Source organism: Dipodomys ordii, unplaced genomic scaffold (assembly GCF_000151885.1).
Source record: "Dipodomys ordii isolate 6190 unplaced genomic scaffold, Dord_2.0 Scaffold100, whole genome shotgun sequence".
In the NCBI taxonomy this organism is placed as follows: Eukaryota; Metazoa; Chordata; class Mammalia; order Rodentia; family Heteromyidae; genus Dipodomys; species Dipodomys ordii.
In genome coordinates this window covers 1,134,052-1,152,418 of record NW_012267316.1, presented here as the reverse complement: position 1 = coordinate 1,152,418, position 18,367 = coordinate 1,134,052, and the positions used below count along the sequence as shown (strand labels likewise).

The 18,367-nt window shown below is 40.3% G+C and overlaps 1 protein-coding gene across 9 annotated transcripts in view; it reads left to right on the top strand.

The window, feature by feature from the left end:
• The window catches only part of Dlgap1 (discs, large (Drosophila) homolog-associated protein 1), a 338,446-nt gene that overhangs the window by 102,907 nt on the left and 217,172 nt on the right, over positions 1–18,367 (top strand). The gene's annotated exons all lie outside the window — the stretch shown is intronic.

The following is an 18,367-nucleotide window of genomic DNA, read 5'->3' as shown; positions in this document are numbered from 1 at the left end:
GCTGTGGCTCAAGTGGTAGAGCGCTAGCCTTGAGCTGAAGAGCTGAGGGACAGCGCCCAGGCCCAGAGTTCAGGCCCCACAACCGGACCCCAAAAAAAAAATATTTCCCCACAGCTTAGCTCTGATGAAGACCTTATATATTTTACTCTAGTTTTCTAAAACATGCTATTTATTATTGAAGTGAGACTACTGCCTGATAATGTGATTAGTTAAAACAATACCTAAATCCCATCTTGAATTTTCATGCTATGTATTATAGGAGGAACTTTTAAAATGATATCAAGTGAACTGTCATTTAAAATATTTTAAAGCTAAATTCAAATATCCATAATCTAAGGCAAATAACACCTTAAACTTTCCTAAGACTTGTTTATCTCCTCGTCCAGGCACTAAGAAAAATTTCCCCTTGAAAGAAGTAGTATTTAATATTATAGACTTTGAAATGCCTCTGAAATTGGAGGAAAGGGCCCTTTGCTTTTATGAAGGGAAATCAAGGCTCTTTGCAATTTTTATGAAGTGCCTAAACATAGAGCTTTGGGAAGGGTTTGATTTTCAATCCTAAATACCTTGAAGGCAGACAGTTTTTCATTTTCAGGATGGTTAATCCTCTTCATCTTCATTTCTTTCCCCAGGCCCTAAACATTTTTTTAGATAAGTTGGTAAAATACTAAATAGCTCTGTGCTTTTGGCAACTAGTTTAACACCTCTGGATCTAACCCCCAGTAAAAAAGGGGTTTACTGGATGGCACCACTTGGGGGCTCTGATCATGACTCTTCCTAACCCAGTTCCATAGTAGACAGTATTTGCAGATCCCAGCATTGATGGATCCCATTACCTTTCCTACTGAGCACAGATTGGACTCAGGACCAAGCTCAATAGTTCCAGGACTCATAGATCAACGATCTCCATGAATGCTGTTTTTCATCTACACGAATGTTTTCTAAGGAATTTCATGGCACTGATGAGTAAATTGTTAAGGATGAAGCACAGGAAAAAACTCAGTTTATGGTTTAAAGACAAAGGGAGAGGAGTACAATGAACCTGAGCAGGAAAATCTATGAGACTCTTTATAGTGCTCAAGTGGTAGAGCACTAGACTTGAGCAAAAAAGAAGCTTAGGGACAGTGCCTAGGTCTTGAATTCAAACCCCAGGACTGGCACAAAATAATAAAATAAAAAAGACAAAAGGAAATAGTATCCGTAAAGGCTATACTTTGAGAAGAGGTAGAGAAGAACAACTTCCTTTGAAGTTCTTCAACTTTAATTCTACAGATTTAAAATAAGCTAATTCTCTTTCAGGAGCCCTGAACTGTAGCCTTCCTCACTGGAGTCTCTTGTTTATCTTGGTGTAAGTTTCATTTTTCTCTCGAGACACGAGACACGCTGTGTCCTCTGCCTGTTCTTCACATTCCACACGCCCCTCCTACCCACCCACTGCTCCTCATGTTCCTTCTCTTCCCAGAAAAAGAGGAGGGGTGGTGGAGATGGGCGCATTGCTATTTCTTTCCAAAGATGTGAGCCATATTTAAGAACACAGCAATATACAAAATCCCATCTTTGTCCTAAGTGATCGGCAAAGTCTCTGTTTTCTTTTGTTGTCTATTTCCCTCAAGTGTTTTTCCATTTCTCTCCTCAGTATAATTTGCAACATATAATAACAAATGCTTCATTCAGCCATACAAAAGACAGAATAATGCAATCAGACACTAGAACATTATGAATTGACATCCTCAGTGATATAAACTCAGAGAAATTTCTCTTCTTTCCCTGACCATAATTCTACCTTTTATTATCCTTGATCATTCCAACTGCCCTCTCACTTTCTAAAATAATAAGAAATAGAAAAAGGTTAAAGCAGGGGAATTCATTCTATCTCATAGATAAACCATTACTTGTTCGTAGGCAAAAAGCTAAACCCTTTCAAACCCCTGCTAGTAATAAGCCTAATAGAAGTAGAAAATCTAGGACAAGAAATTGCCTATTATATCCAGTCGCCAATCATGACATCCTGCTTTAAAACATTAGTCTTTCATAGGGGTATGAATGCCGGCCTTCAGAAGGTGCTCATCTGTGTGGTTATTATAGACTATACCCTTGCTATATAATTGCTTTCTTGAAAGCCCAGTTTTCAGAATTAAAATGGTGTTATTCCTTAGAAAAAATTAACTCACAGTCTAACAAATTGAGTATCAGGAAACTGGTACTTGAAGAGCCAGAGGGAGGGACTAAGGAGAAGGGGAGAAATAAATGAAGAGAGGAAGGACAGAGAACTAAGTCATAATATTTAATTCACAGACTATACAATTAAGACAATTGAGGGGAGGGCTTGGGTTAGGAGGGAAGGGGGAGAATAACAAAAAGATTGACACTGATCAAGATGTCTTGAATTCATAAATTATTGAACGGTAACTACTTTGTACAGCTACTTAAAGATAATAATATACGTTTTAAAAAAGAAAAGAACATTGAAAGGGATAACATTGATCACCATGCATTGCACTCATAAACTGCCTCATTAAATAGCAGCAACTCCTTTGTACAACTACTTAAAGATAATTTTAAAAAAGAAAAGCCAATTCTGGAAGGACACTGTCCCTACAGTGCTCATAAACATAGGGGGTATGACTGAACTACTTTCTGTCTTTAAGATGGGGGAAAGAATGAAGTCTAGATACTTTATAGAGAACTAGAACCAAGATTAGAATATAAGAAACATGTTCACATTTTAACAGGTTTCTAAGCATCAGACATAATGCCTAAGTTGAAGCCTTTACCTATATATTTTCATTTGACCAGCACAACCATATGTACGTGATTTTGTCATTTGAAAGATGAGGAATCTGAGTCTTTGGTAGACTAAATAACTTGCCTAAGATTACCTCGAAGCTAAATAAATGTAAGAGCTAAGCATTGTATCCCAGTGTTGAAAACAGACAAGATGGGAAATTGGGTAGAAAGAAGAGCTTACTAAAGCTACAATAATCTACTTAAAAGAGATGTGTAAAGAAAGGGAGAAGGAAAACTAACAGGGTAATAATAAGAAATTGTAACTAGAAACAACTTCCTTTGAAGCACATAGTGAGAATGAAGAAGGAAAGGTGTATTGGGGACTCTGTGAAGTCAGATCTAACCTGGAAGTATATAGCAGACATGAAGCTGAAACATGAAATACTTTGAGAAAGTCTCAGTTTGGGCTTGACTATTTCCAATAATCACAGACAAAGCTGGAAGTGGTGCTGTGGCTTGAGCAAAAGGAGCCCAGGGACAGTGCCTAGGACCAGAGTGCAAGCCCCAGGACTACCACCAAAAAAAAAAAAAAACATCAGAGCTTTCGCAGGCACTGGCTGGCAGAGGATACAGACTCGTAGACTCAGAGGTACCTGGGTTCAGTGTAATAAGAGGAATGCTATAACAAATGCTAGGCCTGTGCCTGTTCTGTGGCTCAAGTGTATAATCTGAGCCTTCTTCATGTGACTGCACACTAGCTTTTTACTCTTGACAGCTAGATATTAGGCACTATATTATATGCAAGGCTGAAGGACAGCAGGGAGTATGGAGAACAAGGATTCTAGTTCTGGAAGTGAAGATAATCCATTCCCCCTGTGTAGTACTAGTCAAAGATTTTGTTTGCAAAGACCCTTCAAATTCTTTTGCCTTGCCTCTCTGCGGGCTGTCATTCCTTCAACTCATTATCTACATTTCCTGTTAAGATGCAACCAGGTAAAGAAAACACTCTTCATAGAAGTACAGAATGTAATCACTCACTTATTTGTTCAGGCAGGAAACATTTAATATTTAAGTCAATAGTTATCCCTTAGTTTTAATGAATTTGATAAACATTCCTAAAGTCTGGTTTTTCAGATTTTTACACATACACACACACACACACACACACACACACACACACATGCTAAAGACAATACTACAGAAAGGGAAGGAACTTCACAGACTAGCAGTATCAAAATTAAGGGGGGAGGCTGGGAAGGGATGTGAAGGGTAAACCAAAGGAGGAGGCTGCAATGCTTGGTAAGAAATGTACGCATTATCCTGCCCATGTAATTGTAACCCCTCTGTACAGTATGTTCACAAATAAAAAATGAATAAATAAATTTAAAAAATAAATAAAAAAAAGAGTTGTCTTAATCCAGTTTCTGCTGCAAGACCTGAACTACATCCTGGATAATTTATGAAAAATAGAGGTTTATTTGGCTCACAGTTTCATAAACCAAGAAGTCCAAAAGCACAGTACCAGTATTTTTTTTTTTTTTTGCAGTCATGGGAGCTGAACTCTGGGCCTGGGCACTGTCCCTCAGCTCTTCAGCTCAATGCTAGCACGTTACCACTTGAAGCCACAGTGGCTCTTCCAGCTTTTTTTTTTTTCTGCTTATGTGGTGCCAAGGAATTGAACCCAGGGCCTCATGCATGCGAGGCAAGCGCTCTACCACTGAGCCACCTTCCCAGCCCCTTCATGCCTCTTTTTATAAAGCCACAATGCCTTCCTGGAGCCCTGTCCTTCTACCTTTACTCACCTTCCATGCCTCCCACAGGCTCCACCGCTAGGAACCATGAACATATGACTTTGAGGATTCACTTTCCAACAATGAACCTGGTGTGGAGAGGGGACACATACGGTTATCTTAGTTTTATTCAGAATTGTTTTGTCAGAAAAAATACCTTCCATTTGCCTGGGCAAGAGTTTTTAAATTGTTCATTTGTTCATTCCAGGCTATTCTTTTATTGGCATAGTTCAAAGTATTGGTTTTGCTTTCACGTTGTACCACTAAAGAAATCCTCAACGTTCATCAAGATAGTACAACATCATTCAGGAATGAGAAATACAAGCCTGGGTGGACATCTTAGAAGCTGCTTCTAATTCTTTTAGAAAACAGGCAATGTAAGTCTTAAATAAATGCATCTTTACAGAGGATCCATACAGAATAGCAAAGCCATCAATATTTCCACAAATCAAGAGACTATCAAATTTGCAGCCCAAGGAATGCAGGTTACCTGCAAGAAGGAACTTCTAACTGCAGTTATTAATTGTTAAATAAACAAATTTGGAGATGTTTAGAGATACTTTTCTAGTCATTCTTCAAAGCTTTCTAATTATATTTTTCCAAAAGCTGTCATAATTCTGCTTGAAAGACTTGAGTATGATGAACAAATATCTGTATGAAATTTTTCCAGCCAAAGTGGCCCAAAATTTCAGCATAAGATCAGTACCATAGTTTCATTTTGACACAGGGTCTTGCTATACAGCCTCAGTTGGAAATCCTCTTGCCTCAACCTCCCTAGTTCTGAGATTATAGGCGTGTCCCATCACACCTGGCATTCTGTGTTGCATTCTTACAATGCACATTGATCTTACATTTTCAAACTAAGAATGCAGAAAGATGAGATTTTTGAAAGAGATAATCCAAAACTTCTGAAATATAGCACATCTCTTCTTGGCTCTTTTCTTCCTCCCAGTGGAATAACTATTTTCCTTAGCACAGCTGTGAAACGTGGTGGCCTACTCTTACCTCTTCTAGCTTTAGAGCTCCACTGATTCTCACTTGAATGATTTAAATGGTCCAACTTGCCTTGCTGCCACAAGCCTCTCTCTATTCCAAGCCCTCCCAAAGACTTTCTACCAGATTCCTGAAAATTCATCTCTGAGTCCCATTTTGCCTGGGCATCGAAGCCTCAGCCTCATTACAGCATTCAAATGGTTCACAGTAAACCTCCATTCTCTTTTGAGATCTTCTGTCCTGTTCTCTCTCTCTTTTTCTCTCCCCACAAGTGTTCTGTGCTTCAATCAGCCTGAGAGCCTAATTGTTCTGAGGTTTTAATGTTTTTAGGCTGCTGACCTATGATCATCAAGATAGACTTGATTAAAATGGATGCCAAAACCAGCCTCCAAGTCAGAGGCCTCCAACAATAAAAATAGGTTTCTTGTTCATCTGGCATGTCCACCTTCAGTCAGTAGGGAACTCTGCTCACCATGGCTGTCAAGGGCCATCTGAGGACACTCCATATCAAAAATATTCCCAAAGTCCCCAAATGTAGGGGAAGAACATGTGATCTTAAAACGTGTGCCTGCAAGTAGAGCAGATCACCTTCCTTCCCATTCTGGTTGCAAAAGCTAGTGCCATAGCAGCCTCTAACTTCACAGTTGCTGTCCAATAACTTTCATGACTACGTTCAAAATCTCCCTTCTAAACACTATTTAGCTGGCCCTCTCCCCTACAAACAAAATATATTTATGTTCCATAATCCCAGGGAGAGGATTTTACAGCCTGGCACAGTACCAACTGAAAAATTTATAACCTATGGTTGATATAGGATAGTGTGTACAGCACAGAATAATATGCAGCAATATCTACGCTGTGACAGGTGAGATTTTTGTTACAACCAAGCTCAAAAAGACAAAGTATCTGCCTCCCACACACCCAATATATAATTGTACAATAAGAACAAAAATCTCCAACTGAGCTCTAGACACTGGTGGTTCATGTCTGTCATCCTAGCTTCTCAGGAAGCTGAGATCTGAACATCTCAGTTCAAAGCCGTCCCAAGCAGGAAAGGCTGTGAGAGTCTCATCTCCAGTTAACCACCAAAACTCCAAAAGTGGAGCTGTGGCTCGAGCAGTAGAGTGCTAGCCTTGAGAAAAAATACTCAGGGACAGTATACACACACACACACACACACACACACACACACACACACACACACACATCTCCAAATGAACAGTTCTCTTCAGAAAGAGGAAGAAGAAAGTTGGCAGTGTCACTGAGTGTAGCAATTCTATAATCTCTTGCATCCTCTCTACTTTGGGAAAGAGGCTATTTCTCGATTCGTTAGCTATTCGATAACTCAGAGGAACTTCTTATCTAGTGTTCTCTGTATCACCTAGCTCCCTCTCTGTAAAGGCATTCCTGTTATTCCCCTTGATTGCATCTATGGCCCACATCAGAGAAAGGGAGAATGCATTTGGTAAAAACCTAAGTGCCATTTCAAAAGTCCTCTAATTACATGGCTGTGGATCTAGGCTTGTAGGGTTTTTTCCATTTGTTTTGTTGTTTGTACAGCTAAATTAAAACTGCAGTTTGTGTCCTTGTGAGTCAAACGTACCACTCACAGAGCCCTTCAAGATGCAATTAATTATTTTTGCCCAATTTGTTTGTCTTCCTATCCCCATGCCTGTAATGTACATACTGAGTTCATCAAGCTAAGCAAGAGAACTAAACTTATTAGCTGCTTTCCTCTAAAACATTTTGTCTAGCAGGGATTTATTTAGTTTCATCTTCATTCTAAATTCTCTGAAGCTATTCATACGTAGGGTAATACAGCCAGGCCTAGACTTGAACTTGGGTAGTAAGGATAATTTTCACACATCTGCATTACTCAAAGCCTGCTGGGGCTTATGAGTTAGTTAAAATCCAATTGCTTCTTTTAACTCTACAAATTCACAAATGTTAAGACTATTTTCTTTCATTTCCACTTGAAATCTATTTTTTTTTCTGAGTTCACCTCCTACTGTGGAATACTTTGTCAAAAAGTATGCCAAAACGACCAACATGTACTACTGAAACTACCATTAGTTAGTTCATTTATTGTATCAGTTACAGAAAAAGTTATAAAATGATTCATTAATAAATAGTATGGATCAATACTTTCCCAAACCCTAATGTTGTCAACTTCACTGCAGGCTACCAAACCTTGAAATCACAGTCACGTAGTTCTGGGATTTCTGTTGTTTTCATTGTTACACTAGTGCTTCATTCCTGATACAACCCTCAAATCTCCAAAGTTTATTTCATGCTCACACTAGCATTACTAGTCAGAAGCTTTGCTCACTGTAGTCACTGATATGCTCCAAATGAGAGAAGCTCCAGGTCAGCAGGTCTTTGTACAAGCACCGTATCACAGAAAAGGGAATGTGGTCCAGAGATCATTGCTTTCTGGAAGTAAGACATATGACTTGCACTCACAGCTCATTGCTGAACAAACCATGTGACCACACTAATTTCCAAGAAGCAAAGAAGTACAGTACTACCATGTGCCTAGAAAGTGGAGGGCTCGTTATAGTCAGTGGACAATAGTCATAAAGCCTGAAGACCTGCATTAATGCTGTTCTTCACCCTCTCCTCTTTACTGATACTTCTTACTCATTCATTCATTCCACAAACACACTGAAGCATAGGGCTCAAGAGCTAGATTTACTTCTGAGGCTGGATTACCTCCGTTCAAAAATCAAAGTTCTGCCACTTATGGATGTATTACTGTAGAAAACATTTTGCAGCTCTATGCTTCAATTTCCTCATCTATTACACAGATATAATAGTAATTCCTACCTTAAGTAATTGTATAGATTCAAGAAAGCAACACTGTACAGTGCCTAACACATAATAAGTATTCCTACCTGTTCACTCATAACATGTATGAATGATATGATAGGAATCATCATCAATGTCATTATTGCTGTTGGCCATCTACTATATATGAAGCATTGGGATCGACTGATCATCTGGATTCCTAATATGATAATCTTATAAAGAAAAAGGCTAGAATAAAGTTTATATTCTTCCTCAAAATTTTAAACTCTCCCTGGTGGCCATTATTTCTTCCTTCTAAAAACTCCACACGTGTGGCTTTAATATTTCTCAATAGTTCGAGTCTCCTTACCTCACCTCACCTCGTTTTTTTACTACTAATTTTCTTTATTTTTATTATAGTAGTTATAGACAGAGGGATTAGCGTTTACTTGAGTCAGGTAATGAACATGTTTCTTTTCTTGTCCCTCATAAAGAAGCTTCCCTCAGCCCAAGAGGAGTCCACAGAGATCGGGACAAAAAGCTCACTACTCTATTACTACCATGTTTGCTTAAGAGGATTTGAATAGTAACTTCCCACAGTACCTTCAACCAGCAGTTGGATTGAGTTCAACAGTTGGTTGAATTGCCATCTAACATCTGCCTCCATCCTTTGGCTATATCTATGTTCTTTCAGTCTCTAAATCTGTGGTTCTGTGAAAAGTTCCCTGTTCCTTTTAAACCCTGCCTAGCTAGCACTACCAGCCCACCTGGAGGCTGGAAGCTCAGTCTGGCAGGTACACATTAGAATGTTAAAAATACCCTCACAGCCGTGTCCCTCGTATTGTCATCTTGCTGCGAACATTAGCATATTTATTCCAGTTCATCCAGGGAACCCTTTTTCTTTCTAGTTCTGTGAAGAAGAGGAGGTTGGCTATAAGAGAATGGATGATTAATTAGTCCTTTTGGCTAAGTGGATTCACTTATTTGTGAGCCTAGATAAACCAATGAGAAGGAAATGCAATTGATCATCCATCCTAATAGCTAATGATTATTTTCTTCTCAGCCTACCTTTTCCATGATAAAGTTATTGCAAATAAGAGCTGATCATGTGTTCCAGTCTCATTTGAGATCATTTCCAATGATCTCAAAGAATGTAGACTTTATTTTAACAAAGACTTTACAGATGAAATCAAGGGCTTTATATTACTGTAAGCCTCATGACATAGAACCCTGCTCTTCGTTCATCTTCAGTGCTAGCCTTCAGTTTTCCATGCCAGCCTTCTTCTTCCCAATGACTCATGGAGCAGTGGGATTTTCCCTGAACAGTCTGGGGACTGGGGACACCATCTGGACCTTATTCTTGACTTTTATCTCAGAACCTCTTTTAAGTTCTTTAGACCAGTTCTCTCCCACAACCCCTAAAAAAAAAGCAGAGCAGAAATCTCTCAGAAGGGATCCAGGTTACCAGCTACATATGCAGTTTCCAGCTCTCTGTGTCAGAATCCAGGAGAGGTGGACACTCCGGTGAGGGTGCAAGCAAGGGTGAAGATGTTGTGCAGCCTAGGGCTCGTGATGACATGTTTTTGTAATGAGCTTTAAAAAAATAAAGTGGGGATCACTTTGCCTTGTTGCAGACCTTCCCATTTAATGAAGAAAGACTGTGTCAGAGCTTCAGATGGAGAAAAGCTAGAGATGACCATAGTTGCTTTTGTTAGTCAGCTTTCCATTGCTGGTGACAGACTACCTGAGAAAAACAAGTTATCAAGGTGTAAAGTTTATATTTTTGGCTCATCAGTATGTAAGTATGTAAGTACATGAAGTATGTAAGTACATGCTGGTGGAGCAGAGATGCTTGCCTCCTGGCTGCTCCCAAGTAAAAGAGAGAGAAGATACTGGAGTCCCAATATCCCCTTCCAGGGACTACCCCAGGGACCTACTTTCTTCCCACTAATTCCAATTTCTAAAGGTTCCACTAGCTCCCAAAAACACCACAGCCTGGGATCAAGCCTTTGGGGAACATTTAAGATCTAAATATGAGCATACCATGAGCGTACCATGCTCATCAAGCCTATATTTCTTCACTGAAGGGAACCACTGTGCAATGACAGGTCCAAATAGCCAGTGAGAGTTGATGGTAGATATCTCTTCCCAACTTCACGTGCATATTTTGTTAGAAACAAAATGTAACCAGAATTTGAAATCAAGTAAAAGAACCCAGAGAAAATTGAACTGGAATCAAAGACTTGTGTAACATTAGAGATAACTAGTTTAACAAGTAAAGTCAGGATAAAAAATCAAAAACCAACAAATATTAGGTCAGAGGATCTGATTTTGCCTCAGCTGTGGTCATGATGCTATGTGCAGTGGTGATGCTCTATACCACAATAAACACCATGTCTATGTTTTTATTCTTATTTGGAATAATGGGAAGATTTACTATGGAAACATATGAAAATTCCAAAAGCCTTAGAGACCATTTTAACACTTAAAAGCTTCTTTCCATCTCCAATCCCTTCTTGACAGTCGTATAGATAAGCATTCTCCATTTCTCTCTTACTTGTTCAGAAACAGTCTATGCAGATATTACATATGTGTGTGCCTAAATGGTCTGTATACTCTTCTACTTAAAATAACATCCTTTTTTGTGCCAGTACTGAGGCTTGAACTCAGGACCTGGGTGTTGTCCTTTAGCTTTTTCATGCAAGGTTAGCACTTGAGCCACCGCTCCACTTTTGGCTATTGAGGGGGGTGAACTGGAGGTAAGAGTCTCATGGACTTTCCTACTCCAGTTGGCTTTGAATCTTGATCCTCAGATCTCAAGCCTCTTGAGTAGCTAGGGTGACAGGTTCAAGCCACCAGCACTTTATTTAAAATTATATCTTAAAGATTGTTTTCTACAAGTGCCTGTAGATTAACTACATTGTTTGTAACAACTGCTAAGTACTACATTGTGTGTATGTACCATAATATAAGTAACAACTTCCCTCCGGGGAAAATATTTTTATAATAAGTTATAGAATACCAAAAAACTAATTATAAGGAAAAAAAGATATTCATAATAACAAAATGTTTGTGAAAGTATAACCCTTGGGCAAGAACACAGGGAGGAGCTAAGTGTTGGAAAGTAATGTCAATCAACATGAGAGGTTAAGATCTCCAAGTACTTGATTACTGGGGGGAAAAAATGAAAATGAAGCAAAAAGCGTTCTATGAAGTTAAGATTTCTTTCCAGGCATCAAAATAGGAAAATATAATTATGAAAACCTGCCTTTACAGTTTCCTGCAGGCATGACTGAATTCTTACTGAGCTTCTCCAGGATGGAGGAGAACCAGCCTACCCCTGGGAAAACAAGTGAGATCTGGTTTTGTTTTTTTAGCTTACAATCACGCTGATAGTCCACCAACTGTTAAAAGTTCCCAGCTTCTTCTCCCTTTCGAATACTTTGAGATTGAGCTGCTAAGAAAATAATATCTTCCTTCCAATTTTGCCTTTCCCTGTTTATCTTCAAAGAAAAAAATCATGTCAGATTGAAGATATTCCTGGTATTATGGAGAGGGAATAGTGACCATTGGGAAGAAGAAAAATATCAAGCGTTTGCGTCTTGTTTTATTTTCCTAAAATTCGGTGAATCTTGTAACTCCCTGGGCTGTGGATCCATTCTCCCCCTTCCTTCCCTGAGTTTAAGTAGTTGCCCATAGCAACCACCCACGCTCTAAGTAGCTGTGCTGGGTATTTTATGGAAAACAGCTTGTTAAGCTTCTGTCTTGCCTCCATGATTATTCGCTTGTGCCTGGAGGTACTACATAAAATTTAAATGATAATTTAAATACATTAACACTGGATTTTTAGTCACCTTTATATTTTTTTAAAAAAGCACTACTTTTTAAATGATATGATAACATACTAAAAGCAAAGCTGATGTCATTGGACTTGCTCTAAATACAGCTAGAAATGGTTTCAGGAAGGAGGGGAAGGTTGGAAAGAAGCCCCAACAGAAGAGACAGGTGCATGGCTCCTCTCCCTCTTCCCTCACCCTTCAGGATGATACCCTTGCCTCTTGGGCCCCCTAGAGACAACAGACTCCAGGCCTCTGGTGGGAAGACAGCCTGGTAAGATGGCAGAAATCAGAACTGGGGACAATTCTAGACTGTACCACTTTGCCACCTTCCACAACTTACTTCATTTCTCCCCATGTGTTTTCTGTGAAAACAAAATAAGCTAATGAATGTTCAGCTGCTAATGTGGAAGACTTTATTTAGTAAGGATATATTCAGCATCTTCTCTACACCAGTTACAAATATTCCTGTGGAATAACCAGACAATCAACCTCAGAGGAAAAAGCCACAGAAACAGGTAGGTTTTCAGAGTTCCCCGCTGGAGCAGGTGCAATCAGACAGACCCCCTTCGCCCTCTATGTCTTCCTCCTGGACTGGGAATCCCCGTCAGTTATTCAAGTCAGTTCTCCAGGACAGATTTAGAGTATGATTTTCTTCTACTTCGAAGCCACACGTAACCTTGGCTCCCTGTAGGTCCCCAGAAAGAAGGTACTTCCTTTACTAACCCAAAAGGCTGAACATGTTGCACTCTGCTTCTACCAAGGGAGACAGGTGAATCCCTAGATCTGACATTCATTTGCTATTTGAGACCACAAATGGGGAAGGAAGTTGATGCACCTCAGGAAGAAGAAATTGGAAAACATACTTTTCAGTTACTAAAATATGAAATCTGATCATCTTTTTCACCAATAATTCTCCTGTTGCTGAAATTCATTTTAATATCTTGGTGAAAATCCAGCCATTTCCATCTCACACTGACGTCAGCTCTTAGCTTGATGGTTGAGCCATGTGTGACCTACTGCTCTATAGCATAATGGTGGATCCAGCTCTGGAGATGGATTTGAGCTTCCTCCTAGATCTCCTGGATGGGCTGTCATATAAAAGCATGATTCTTTTCTTTCTGGCTTCTTAAGAGGACACATTAAATCTGATTCCTGCTTGCCAACGGACTGTTGTAATAAGAAAACACTTTTTGAGATGTCCAAGACACTATGTTGAAAATGAACTTTACAACTTCCAGTGGGGGAGGGAGGATTTAGGGAGGGTGGGGGAGGGAAAGGATGGTAGGGGAAAACAAAGGAGGGAGTAACAATGTACTCATTACCTTACTCATGTAACTGTAACCCCTCTGTACAGTATCTTTACGATAATATATATTTAAAAAACAGAAAACACTTTTTTTCTAAGATACTGTATCATCTTTAGTTTTTGAAGTTGTAAAAGTTTCACATTTGTCTCTGGCTTTTCAAATAATCCCCTTTCTATATAAGAGAATCTGTTCCACCAGTTGACAGATTATGCTAGATAGCTTCCCATTACTATAACAAATACCTGAGGTAACCTATTTATAAAGAGGAAATGTTTGGCTCATGGCTCTGAAGGTTCCACTTTGTGATTGATTAGCCCTGCTTCTTTTGAGCCTGTGGCAAGGCAGCACATCATGGTAAGAGCACATTGTAGAGCAAATTGCTCAGCTCATGGTTATAAAGCAAATAAAAGAAGAAAGAAGAAGCTAAAATCCCTCTTTCCGCTTCAAGGGGACCCTCTGTAACCTGAAGACCTCCAACTTTGCCCCTCTCCCCTCTCCCTTGAAGGCTCCATCCCTACCCAATATAAATAGGCTGGGGACCAGGGATTTAGCAGGTGGACCTTTGCTCCAAACCGTAGCATAGGTCATGAGTAGAACTGGAATGTAGCTCAGGACTTCCTTCTCCATAACCACAGTACTTTCCACAAAAATAAATGCCAATGGGAAATGGGAAAAGGATGTTCTTTTTATTCCATTGGTCTTCTTCCATTTCAACCCTACTCTTCCTCTCAAGCTGTCTGATTCCATTTTTTGTCCCTCATTCCTCTCTCCATACATATGTGCCCCCTTTATCTCCCCCACACAACACATGCTTCAGCTTCCTGCATTTATTTTGTTAGACTGTACATTAGTTATTCATCAGAGTTATACCACTGGATTCCTTCCCTACGTAAAACATAGTTTTGTCAATCTGTTCGTGAGTATTTGCATACAACTTTGTATGTGCTTTCTAACATGTGAATGATAATTTTTAAGAGAAGACTTCTTTGTTTCCTCTAACCATTATGGGAGATTTCCCAAGAGGATTGGGTCTAGAGTTTTAAGGGGTATGACTATCTTTTTTCTTTTTCTTTTCTTTCCTTTTTTTCTCCTGGGGTTTGAGATTATGGTTGAGCAATATCCCTGAGCTCTTATGCTGCAGCTCCACTTCCAGCTTTTTGGAAGAGATAAGAGTTGGAGATAAGTCTCACGACTTTCCTGCCTGGGATGGCAAGATCTCAACCTCCTAAGTAGCTACGTGCATGAGCCACTAGCAGCTGGCTATGTTTATCCTAATCACAAATGAAGTTCTTTCTGTCTCAGCACTAGAACCCAGGAAATGTAGAGAAGAGTGATGTTCATTGTCAGTATGAGTGATCATATCTGGCTGAGGTGGTTGGAGAAAACTGGCAATCTGAGGCTCCTGGCAGGAACGCGGTGGTAGATGTTGGTTCTTGTGTTCTTACTCCTGTACAACCTTTCACCACCGAGTGGCATCTCTCTATAACTGACCACATCCTTTAGCTCTGCTCACACCACCTGTTTACCCTGTAAGCGTATCTAGGTATTAGCAAATCATAGAATGGAAATTCAGTAGTAAATGTGATTCTGGCTTTTTAGTCCCTGTGTTTCACAGTTGGTGCTTTACTTGGGTAATTTGTGTTCAATATGTTTCACAACCCTTAAAAAAGGGTAAAAAATAGTAGAAAAGTTTATTTATTTTGTCTGTCTAGCTTAGCCTCCCATAAAAATAAAATTCCTTATTTACTTCAAGGAACACTTTTGGTGGGGGATGGGCCAGAGGCAGTCCTAGGGATTGAACTCAGGTCTCACGCATGCTTGCTAGGCAAGAGCTCAACTATTTGAGTTATATCCCCCAGACCTTTTGCTTTTAGTTTTTCATTTTAACTTTTCTCTCAGGCTGCCCTGGGACCTCTACCCTCCTATCTCTGCTTCCCAAGTAGCTAGGGTTGCAAGCATATGCCACCACACTCTGTGTGTGTTTTCTTTTCGTTCATTTTGTTTTTGCTTGACAGCAGCTCTAGAGTAAGCCCAGGCTGGCCTTGATTCTTAATCTTCCATGTCAGTTACCAGCACACACAGTGTTCTTTCTGGCTTTTCATAATAACAAATCCCCCGGTTTGAGGATATTCCGTAGGCGGTCCCATGGTCCTCCTTCTCCTGGCTAGAATGAGTTCAGTATGTCCACCTAGCATTAGGGTCATACCATTTGGGGAAGAAATAGGAAATCCATTGAAATTATTTTTTTCTCAACAACAATTAAGTTTTCAGAGCATATCCTACTACCTCTAAGCCTTTCGGTCTTCTCACAATGCTGACTAGATCACAGGAGAGTGTGGGCAGTGGGGAAACAAGCAGACAGAAATCTGCAGAAATCAGCATAGTGGGTGGAGAGACCAATGACGTACTTCTCCACCATATGTTGTCAGATTAGCCCGATCTTGGATGCTGGGAAGTGGCAGCACTTCCTTCACTGCTGGAGATTTTGGCCAGCAGCTCACAGACACACAGCCATCTTGATAATTAGGTGGAGTCCCTGCCAAGTTCTACGATCTTCTCTCTGGGAGGCAGCTGGCCCAGCCCCATCTCTGTGACTATGGGTGAGCCCATTGTGAATGATTCAATACCATTATTTCTTCTATCTTCCACAAGATGCCCAAAAGGCAGAGAGTTTACATACATGCTGTTTAACGTGACTCTATGCAATGAATATCCAAGTTGGTTATTCACGTGTTCCTCCCCACACATCACTTCTCACGGCCATAAGCCATGTTCTACAAGGTATTAGAATTAAGGTTTTGGGGGCTGGGAAGGTGGCTCAGTGGTAGAGTGCTTGCCTTGCATGCATGAAGCCCTGGGTTCGATTCCTCAGCACCACATAAGCAGTAAAAGCTGGAAGTGGCGCTGTGGCTCAAGTGATAGAGCGCTAGTCTTGAGCTGAAGAGGTGAGGGACAGCACCTAGGCCCAGAGGTCAGGCTGCACGACTGACCAAAAATAAAATACAATTAAGATTTTTGACAGTTACTTCTGAAGTCAGGTAAAAATGAACCTGTGCCTATAATTGAGATGAGCCTCAAATATGTGGCACAGTGATACATATTGACAATGACTCTGAGTCTCTTATTTATATAATGGATCTCAGATGACAAGTTAGTTGCCTTTCTCATCACTAACCCCAAGCTATCATCTTCTTGCCCTGGTTAGAGAAGGATTAAAGGAGAAAGCACAATCACATGGGGATGTGACAGCAGGCCATTTTAACAGGTGGCCAGGGACCTCAACAGCCCACACTCTGCCTGAACAGAGAGAAAGGAAGACATGTGCATCATTAGAAGTGAAATGATTAGCTGGGCATCGGTGGCTCACACAGGCAACCCTAGCTACTCAGGAGGCTGAGATCTGAGGACCATGGTTTAAAGGCAGCCAAGGAAGGAAGGTCCATGAGACTCTTATCTCCAATTAACCACAAAAAATCTGAAAGTAGAGGTATAGCTCATGTAGTAGAGTGCTAGCCTTGGAATAGTATCACATATTATATAATGATTGCCATTGACTTCATACTAGATATCTGCATTTTTGCTAAATAAAATCTCTGTGTGTCTATCTCTCTCTTTCTCCCTCTTTCACACCCCCTATCACCACACACACATATCACCTTGCCCAATTAAGTAAAATTATGCAACATAGCAGAACCACTGACAGCTCTGGATTTGAACCAACTTTTTGAGTCTAGAGCACTTTCAGTTTTCTGACCCACACTGTAGTAACAACTATGTATGAAATGATGAGAGGGGGGAAAATGCTGGTTTTCTACAACTTTTCTTTCTACACAGATTTCTGGCATGTGTTGCCATGCTATCCTGAGTTATTTTTTGATTCGTAATTATCATCATGCCTTACAAAGTTGCTGGAAGATAAGGCCCTTTTCAAGTCCATGATTACAATGTCTACTCCCCCTTTTCCGGGTTGGGGAGAGAGGGTATCATTTTTTATGTCTTGATGAGCTGCCAGCAATTCCACACTGTTCTCCAGAAACATCATCACAGTTGACAGGTCTTTATTGCCTGAGCCCAAAAGCCATGCCCATGGCACACAGTGGAAGTGAACCTGCACTAATTGATTCTGTCACTTCTAAGAAACAGAGCCCACAAGAGCAGAACCCTGGTTGGCTCTTCTGTTTTAATGAAGCAAAAGTAGCTTCCATGTTTGTCTGTGTCTGTCTGCAAAGTGACAGTGATTTATCTCACGCTGAAAGCAAGTTCAGGACCCCTTGGAGAAGCACAGAAATCTCCTAACCCCCTTGTGACAGAAGCTGAGATCCTGGCAAGCCGCCACCCCACTCCCGCCATGACTCCTTCAAAGGAAACCGTTTCCCACATCTTCCTGCCAAAAATCGCATATCCAATTCCCTAAAAGTCATTGCCCTTCCCTTCTCTTCAAATTCTGCCAAGGACACATCATATTTGAAAAAAAAAAAGCAAGACAACAGTCTTCTTTTACCTTAAACCTTGTGTCTGGTTCTTGGTTCTCTTGAATAAGATCGATTAATTAAAATTACAGTCTCATTTAAATTCCTCATTAGAGCTTAAAGAAACATGGGCATGGTGGCACACACCTGTAAACCCACAGGAAGAAGTAGGAAGATTTCACTTTTGAGGCCAAGTTGGGCCACATATTGAGGCCCTGTCTCAAAAAAAGAGAAGAAGAAAGGGAGGAGGGGAAAGAAACAAGGGGATTTTGAAGCTTATCTTACAAAGAGACTTCTTTCATTTACCAACCTCCTACTTGTTTCACAACAAAGTAATTTATTCTAGAAATACTTTGGGAGGGCTGGGAAGGTGGCTCAGTGGTAGAGCGCTTGCCTTGCATGCCTGAGGCCCTGGGTTCGATTCCTCAGCACCACATAAGCAAAAAGAAAAAAGC